Source organism: Plectropomus leopardus, chromosome 7, assembly GCF_026936395.1.
Source record: "Plectropomus leopardus strain MGB_pleo_1.0 chromosome 7, ASM2693639v1, whole genome shotgun sequence".
NCBI classification, from domain to species: domain Eukaryota; kingdom Metazoa; phylum Chordata; class Actinopteri; order Perciformes; family Serranidae; genus Plectropomus; species Plectropomus leopardus.
Window position 1 is genome coordinate 29,050,571 of NC_142182.1, and position 9,776 is coordinate 29,060,346.

Sequence of the window (9,776 nt, forward strand, 5' to 3'; positions counted from 1 at the left end):
TTTTCAACATGCTATGCTATTGTGCGCCTATCTGAGCTATAATAAGTGGTTTTCAACAATTTTTGGGACATGTCAAAATTTGACATTTTTACCAATGCTATAGTATGCGTTTTTTCGCCATTTTTTCACCATGCTAAATTTTGACTTTTTGGCCTTTTTTTGGGCCCTTTTTTCAACATGCTATGCTATTGTGCATCTATCTGAGCTATAATAAGTGGTTTTCAACAATTTTTTGGACATGTCAAAATTTGACATTTTTACCAATGCTATAGTATGCGGTTTTTCGCCATTTTTTCAACATGCTAAATTATGAATTTTTGGCCCTTTTTGGGCCCTTTTTTCAACATGCTATGCTATTGCGCATCTCTATGAACTATAATAAGTTGTTTTCAATGATTTTTTGGACATGTCAAAATTTGACATTTTTACCAATGCTATAGTATGCGTTTTTTCGTCATTTTTTCACCATGCTAAATTATGAATTTTTGGCCCTTTTTGGGCCCTTTTGTCAACATGCTATGCTATTGCGCATCTCTATGAACTATAATAAGTGGTTTTCAATGATTTTTTGGAAATGTCAAAATTTGACATTTTTACCAATGCTATAGTATGCGTTTTTTCGTCATTTTTTCACCATGCTAAATTATGACTTTTTGGCCTTTTTTGGGCCCTTTTTTCAACATGCTATGCTATTATGCGTCTATCTGAGCTATAATAAGTGGTTTTCAATGATTTTTTGGAAATGTCAAAATTTGACATTTTTACCAATGCTATAGTATGCGTTTTTTCGCCATTTTTTCAACATGCTAAATTATGAATTTTTTGCCCTTTTTGGGCACTTTTTTCAACATGCTATGCTATTGCGCAACTCTATGAGCTATAAAAAGGGGTTCTCAACAATTTTTTGGACATGTCAAAATTTGACATTTTTACCAATGCTATAGTATGCGTTTTTTCGCCATATTTTCACCATGCTAAATTATGACTTTTTGGCCTTTTTTGGGCCCTTTTGTCAACATGCTATGCTATTGCGCATCTCTATGAACTATAATAAGTTGTTTTCAGTGATTTTTTGGAAATGTCAAAATTTGAGATTTTTACCAATGCTATAGTATGCGTTTTTTCACCATTTTTTCACCATGTTAAATTTTGACTTTTTGGCCTTTTTTGGGGCCCTTTTTTCAACATGCTATGCTGTTATGCGTCTATCTGAGCTATAATAAGTGGTTTTCAATGATTTTTTGGAAATGTCAAAATTTGACATTTTTACCAATGCTATAGTATGCGATTTTTCGCCATTTTTTCACCATGCTAAATTATGACTTTTTGGCCCTTTTTGGGCCCTTTTTTCAACATGCTATGCTATTGCGCATCTCGATGAACTATAATAAGTTGTTTTCAATGATTTTTTGGGAATGTCAAAATTTGACATTTTTACCAATGCTATAGTATGCGTTTTTTCGCCATTTTTTCACCATGCTAAATTTTGACTTTTTGGCCTTTTTTTGGGCCCTTTTTTCAACATGCTATGCTATGGTGCGTCTATCTGAGCTATAATAAGTGGTTTTCAGCCATTTTTGGGACATGTCAAAATTTGACATTTTTACCAATGCTATAGTATGCGTTTTTTCGCCATTTTTTCACCATGCTAAATTATGACTTTTTGGCCCTTTTTGGGCCCTTTTTTCAACATGCTATGCGATTGCGCAACTCTGTGAGCTATAATAAGTGGTTTTCAATGATTTTTGGGACATGTCAACATTTGAGATTTTTACCAATGCTATAGTATGCTGTTTTTCGCCATTTTTTCAACATGCTAAATTATGACTTTTTGGTCTTTTTTTGGGCCCTTTTTTCAACATGCTATGCTATTGTACGTCTCTCTGACCTATAATAAGTGGTTTTCAACAATTTTTTGGACATGTCAAAATTTGAGACATTTACCAATGCTATAGTATGCGTTTTTTAGCCATTTTTCACCATGCTAAATTATGACTTTTTGGCCTTTTTTGGGCCCTTTTTCAGCATGCTATGCTATTGCAAAGCTCTATCAGCTATAATAAGGGTTTTTCAGCGATTTTTTAAAAATGTCAAAATTTGAGATTTTTGCCAATGCTATAGTATGCGTTTTTTCGCCATTTTTTCACCATGCTAAATTTTGACTTTTTGGCCTTTTTTTGGGCCCTTTTTCAACATGCTATGCTATTGCGCAACTCTTTGAGCTATAATAAGTGGTTTTCAGCCATTTTTGGGACATGTCAAAATTTGACATTTTTACCAGTGCTATAGTATGCGGTTTCTGGCCATTTTTTCAACGTGCTAAATTATGACTTTTTGACGTTTTTTGGGCCCTTGTTTCAACATGCTATGCTATTGTGCAACTTTATGTGCTACATTAAGGGCTTTTCAGCTATTTTTGGGAAATAGCATAACATGCTATGCTATTGCGTGTCTATCTGAGCTATAATGAGTGGTTTTCAACAATTTTTTGGACATGTCAAAATTTGACATTTTCACCAATGCTATAGTATGCGGTTTTTGGCCATTTTTTCAACATGCTAAATTATGACTTTCGCCCTTCTTTTGGGCCCTTTTTCAACATGCTATGCTATTGCGCAAGTCTATGAGCTATAAAAAGTTGTTTTCAATGATTTTTTGGACATGTCAAAATTTGACATTTTTACCAATGCTATAGTAAGCGGTTTCTGGCCATTTTTTTCAACGTGCCAAATTATGACTTTTTGACATTTTTTGGGCACTTTTTTCAACATGCTATGCTATTGCGCATCTCTATGAACTATAATAAGTTGTTTTCAATTATTTTTTGGACATGTCAAAATTCAAGACTTTTACCAATGCGGTTTTTCGCCATTTTTTCACCATGCTAAATTTTGACTTTTTGGCTTTTTTTGGGCCCTTTTTCAACATGCTATGCTATTGTGCAACTCTGTGAGCTATAATAAGTGGTTTTCAGCCATTTTTGGGACATGTCAACATTTGAGATTTTTACCAATGCTATAGTATGCTGTTTTTCGCCATTTTTTCAACATGCTAAATTATGACTTTTTGGCCCTTTTGGGGCCCTTTTTTCAACATGCTATGCTATTGTACGTCTCTCTGACCTATAATAAGTGGTTTTCAACAATTTTTTGGACATGTCAAAATTTGAGACATTTACCAATGCTATAGTATGTGGTTTTTCGCCATTTTTTCAACATGCTAAATTTTGACCTTTTTTGCTTTTTTTGGGGCCCTTTTTTAACATGCTATGCTATTGCTAATAATATGCTATTATTATAATAAGTGGTTTTCAGCCATTTTTGGGACCGATTTTTCGCCATACTATTTTTTTGACATGCTATTTTATGACTTTTGCCCTTGGCCTTTTTTGCCCTTTTTGTCACCATACTATACTATGCGATTTTTGGCCATTTTTTCGACTTGCTATATTATGACTTTTTTCAGACATCCTATACTGTGGCATGTCTTTACAAGTTATTGTAAGCAGTTTTCAGCCATTTTTTTGACATGTCAAAATTAGATATTTTTGGCAATACTATACAATGCGTTTTTCTGCCATTTTTTCTTCCTTTTTGGCCATTATTGGCCCTGTTTTCAACATGCTATACTATGACACGTGTCTACAAGCTATAACAAGCAGTTTTCAGCAGTTTTTTGGACATGTCAAAATTTGATATTTTTCATAATACTATACTATGCATTTTTGTGCCTTCTTTTCTAAATGCAATATTATGCCTTTTTGGTCTTTTTTGACCCCGTTTTCAACATGCTATATTATGACACGTCTCTACGAGATATAATAAGCTGTTTTCAGCCATTTTTCTGCCAGGTCAAAATTTGAGATTTTTCGCCATACTATACAGACATGCTATATTATGACTTTTTGACATGACATTTTCAACATGCTTTACTATGATGTTTCTCTACAAGCTATAATAACCGGTTTCCAGACATTTTTTTTGGACATGCTATATTGTGACTTTTTGGCCAGTTTTGGCCCTGTTTTGTAGAGTGCAAACATAACTAAAGGGAGCACTCAGACCAACATTACCAAACCAAAAACCAAGGTGTCCCTGTGGAGTCAGCCAGGGAAAGGACAGAAAACAGGAGCAGCACACAACAGGGTCTTAACATTCTCAAATACCAGCTGACATTTGGCAGACCATACAAACTTTGGCAAATCTGTCAGGGGTGCAACCACTGTGGAAAAGTTCTTTAAAAAAGCACGATAGAACCCGACCAACCCCAGGAACCGAATGAGTTCCTTCTTAGTTGTGGGTACCAAATACTGCATGACGGCCTGAACTTTTGCGTCCACTGACGTGCCTGTCCCTCTCCAATCACCCGACCAAGGTATGTCAGTGTCGCCCTGGCGAACTCACATTTGGCCAGGTTGACTGTGAGATGCACCTCAGCCAGGCAGCCGAACAAAGCACTGATGCGTTGGATATGATCATGACCCATGTGTCACTAAACACCAAAACGTCATCCAGGTAAACAGTGCAACCCTCAAGACCAGCAATCTTTAGGTTCATGAAGCGCTGCAACGTTGCAGGGGCATTGCGAAGGCCAAAACTCGTTACAGTGTACTCAAACAAGCTAAATGGGTTCACAAAGGCAGATATTTCTTGTTAAAGTCAAAGGAACCTGCCAGTACCTTTTCAGTAAGTCAAACTTGCTAACAAACTTAGCAGAACCAACCAGATCAATGCTGTCCTCCATGTGGGGCAAGGGGTAGGAATCTGCCTTAGCGACCTTATTAACCACACGGTAGTCATTACAAAGCAGTGGGGACTCATCTGACTTACCAACCAGTAAGATGGCTGAGGCCCAGCTGGAAGAAGATGGCACTGCAATGTGGTTATCCAACATATTACATATAGGAGGACTGGTACCAACTGCAATATCATGTTCGACAAGAGCTGTACGTGTCAGTGTATCGCCAAACAACATTGGGAACTTTCTGATCAATTCCATTCAGTTCGGCTCAGTTCTCTGTTACACAGGCAAATGGCACAACAAACTGTCCAACTGACTTAATGATGCAGAATTCTTTAGCCTACCACACATGACGGGATCATCTGGCCCTACTACATCCCTCTCACTGCCCAACGCCAATCCTGGTACATCAGGACCTGAAAGTACAGAGTTGTCAGTTAATTTAGGGTCAACAACCACTTTCTGGGCAACTGAGTCACTAGTAACAGAAACATCACAAGCATAGTACAACTTAAGCAAGTTTACATGGCCCAGCTGAGATGACTTCCTCCGATTTGTGGAAGAAATCAAGTAGTTCTGATCAGAGACCTGCTTCTCAACTGTATAGAGACCAGCAAACTTCGCCTGAAAGGGTAATGCCTGGAGCGGCAAGAGAGCTAGCACCTGATCTCCCGGGCTAAACTGATGTTGCTCAGCTTTGCAGTTGTACATTCTCTTCTGATTTACTTGAGCACCCTCCAAGTTTTTTCTTGCCACCTAAATAGCAACATGTAAACAACAACAAAACCCATTAACATAGTCTACCACGTTTTTAGGTGCCTAACCTTGGACCATCCCATTCTGCAGCACGGCCAGAGGACCACGCACAGAATGGCCAAACACCAAGTCATTGGGGCTAAACCCCATGCTCTCCTGAACAACCTCCCTGGCCACCAACTTCTCTTGGCACACATGGGGGGAGATCAGGTGGGTGCTGCTGCTGAATCAGGCGAAAAGGGCAACACAGAGTCCAAAATAAAACAGTCCTTTGCACCAGTATCATGTAGCAGCTTGATCAGAACACGGTCGTCACTTCCGACCAACGACTCAACAATATCAGCAATGAACGGCTCAAAACCAGAATCCCTGTTGGGGTCTGCAAAAACAGGTGTCTTACCTGACAGCTCACTCGAGTCAATGCCAGGACTCAAACAAACAGATTTCTTACGTGACACTTCCCCTGACCTAACACTAGGGTCTACTCAAACAGCCATCTCATCTTCACTCAAGCTCATACAAGGAGCCACACAAGCAGGATTCTCCGATACTGTGGAACAAAGCATAGCTGGGGCATGTAATGGCAAATTGTGCTTTGCTTTTGACTTTAGCAGCAGACACTGGTCCTTCTGATGACCCTCGCTATGGCAGTAGTTGCACACCCTGGTACTCATGTCCCCCTGTCCAAGCAGGCTTTCGTGAGAGACCTGGCTTTGCAACCTCGGCACCACCACGCAAGCCATCAGCACCTTTACCATCTCCAAAACATGCCTCCACAAAACTGGCCTTATGCATCAAGACAAAGTCATCAGCCAACTCTGCTGCTTTCGACGCAGCAGAGGGCTTCTGCTCGTTTACATATGCAGCAATACGCTAAGGGATGACATTCTTATACAGCTCCAAAATGAGGAGCTCACTGAGATCAACAAAAGAATCTACTTTAGCAGCAGAGCACCAACGCTGAAAATGAGACGTTGAGTCATGAACAAACTCAACATTGGTTTGCTTATCACCCTTTACTCAACTTCTGAACTTCTGGCAATAAGCCTCAGGACCCAACTCAACTGAATCAGTTCCTGAGCCCTAACAGTGAGGACGCACTGAAGCATGAGCACCCTATCCGAATCTGGCCAACTTTTAGCATCTGTAGCATGTTCAAAAAGAGTGAAAAAGGCATCAGGGTCACGTTCATTAAATTTTGGCACTAAACATAATTAGCAGCAACATCAAAACCACCCGGTGCAGCACTATTAAAGGCACCATCCTCCATACCAGAGCCCACAGGGAAAAGCTTGTCTTCTCCGATTAACTGCAACCTGGCCTGTTCCACCTCCAACTTCATCCTCTCAGTGTCCTGCCCCAGTTTCTCTAACTCAAGCTTCTCCTGCTGAAACTGCAACATCAACAGCTCCTTTTTTTCTCAAAAGGTATAACTCACCGCCTGCACAGTCACTGGGGCAGACACTGACATGGGTAGTGATTCCACCCTAAGCTCTGCTCTATGCAGTACACCGCACTCTAACAAAGACAACAAAACAGTGTCTCTAAGCTCAGCTTTACAACTCTTCTCAGCAACAACAATACCAAAATGGTCAGTTATGTCCATTAACTGAGCCTTTTTACAAGTATTCACAAATGCCAAAGCAGGCGTCACAAAAAAGTCAGATACAGAAGCCATCACAAAAACCAATACAGAATATAATTTGTTAGCTGTCAGACTCACACCTGGGAAATTGACAGCCCTTGACAGAGAACCTCCTCCTAACTGCCTACCCAAAAGCTAGCTAAAACTCAACCTAGGCTTTGTGTGGTACTTACGGTGGGTATTTATGCACGGCATATATATTCACCATTATATGCACTCAATGACTACAGGATGACAGCCCAGGAGAGCAACCATAAAAAATGTGACCCCGCAGCGGCAGCAGCGGATGTGCCCCCCAAGACAACAGTTCTTACCACTTTCCCCCCACACTAGTAGAAGAAAACAAATGGACACAAATCCTAAAGAAAGGTGCCCTACAATGGAGAGATCTCTGTTCAGTGCAAAAACAGCAACAACTATTTTCTGAATGGCACACAAACCAAAATTACTTCACCAACCAAGGCTTCCAGAAACACATGGCATATCTCCCCAAAGGAAACACCAGAGAGCTCCCGAGGCAGAAACAACCCTGGCAACTCAGCACAACCAAATCCAACCAATAGTTGGACCAGCTTATAACTTAAACTAATAATCAAACCAAACCATACTACCTGAGGTCTGTTACCTAAGGCACAAAAACAACTCACAACTAATGGCGCTTTTCCGCTACATGGTACCGGCTCGACTCTACTCTACACTACTCGCCTTAGGTATGGGGTACTTTTCTGGGGGTCCTTTTCCATTAGAAGATAGTACCGGCTCAGTGTAGCTAGTCATCATAGCGAGGCCATAGGACACTCCCACTTCAGGGGAGCCCCATTTTCCGGTGTAAACCACTAATACAACATGTAACATTCAAGTGTGCAGCAGCACACGGTTAATAACAGGATTACTGTGAAAAAGATTCTACTAATACTCGACGGTAACATTTCCTCTCTCTCTGTCCCTTTTATCAGATGATGAGGAGTTCAGGTGACTATGTAAATGTAGGAAGTTGAGCGCAGCACAGCTTGACGCACAGATGGCTGCAACAGGAATAAACATGGAAGTTAAATGCAAACAGGTACCAGGTACTTTTTCCTAATGGAAAACCAAAAAAAGGCCAGTAGAGCAGAGCCTGTCGTATGTAGTGGAAAAGTGCCGTAACATAACAGAGATGGACGAGCACCCACTTGTCATGACCTGGCTCAAGCAGTCACAACAAAAAGGGAGAACACACCATGTTAAATGTTCAAACAATACTTTATTAAAGCAACTAAATCAAATTAAACCAAATTAAAAAGCAAAATACCCAACTGCATGATGGGATTGAAAATCGGTTAAGTCAGTGGTGTATGGTGTGCATGAGTGGAATATATGTGTGTGTGTGTGTGTGTGTGTGTGTGTGTGTGTGTTGGTGTTGTAGAGTGCAAACATAACTAAAGGGAAAACTCAGACCAACATTACCAAACCAAAACCAAGGTGTCCCTGTGGAGTCAGCCAGGGGAAGGAAAGAGAGCTGGCTGCAGGAGCATAAGTAACTTCAGCACACCGGGCCCAGGTGTGCTGAAGTTACTAATCATGGAGCTGCAAGGGAAGCACAGGTTAGACACCCCTACTCCTACCAGGAATCCTCATGATGACACCACAGGGGCATCGCAGCGAGCTTTAATAAGCTGTTTTCAGCCATTTTCTCACATGTCAGAATTTGAAATTTTTCAATACACTGCGATTTTCTGCCATTTTTTTGACATGCGATATTATGACATTTTGGCCATTTTTGGTCCTGTTTTCAACCTGCTACGAATTTCGGATGACAAACTATAGTAAGATGTTTTTGTGAATTTTGCGGACAACATAGTGTTCTATGATACTTTTTTCGGACGCCATACTACAGTATGATTCTTTTATGATTTTTAAGACATACTACACAATTATGTTTTTTGTAATGATTTTGCGGAGCGCATACTGTACCATGACATTTTTATGAATTTTAGGACAACATACTAGTTTGACGCTTTTGTGAAATTTCGGATGACATACTACACTTTGACATTTTAATTTTTGAAAAAAATGCTATACTATGACTTGTTTAAGATTTTTTTCCATCTCCAGTCGAAAAGAAGCTGTCCTCGCTCCCCAGCACAGTTCATCACTTTAGTTTTCTATTGCTAATTCCCGAGCTTCACGACGACAGGTCTTGTCCTGGAAGCTCAGAATCTCCTACGGCAAAAAGCGTCGCAAAAACGCAATTGTATCATTCTTCTCTGCACCCGCCAGTAGGCTACGCCAAAAAACAAAGCAGATTGCAGCTTTTGTTTTCCATGTAATCCTCCTTTGCTCCCAAATCATCCACTGTTTTGAGTAGCCCCGTGATATTCTTGACCGCATATCCACAATATTATTCTCGGTGGCACTGACACTGGTTTGAACTTCAGCAATGTGTTCATTCAGCGCATTTATTAAAGATTGTAGGCTATTTGAGCCTTATGATTGTCTATATACGTCAGTCTGCTTAAAAGCTAAGTTTTACTTCCATTCACTGCTTCCCATAGCGTGTGTTGAGCAGCCAGCCTGACTGTGCAAACCTACTTACACTTAAGTATTCTCCTGTGGTCGCCATTAACTTCACCTATAACGTTTTTATGAATTTTTG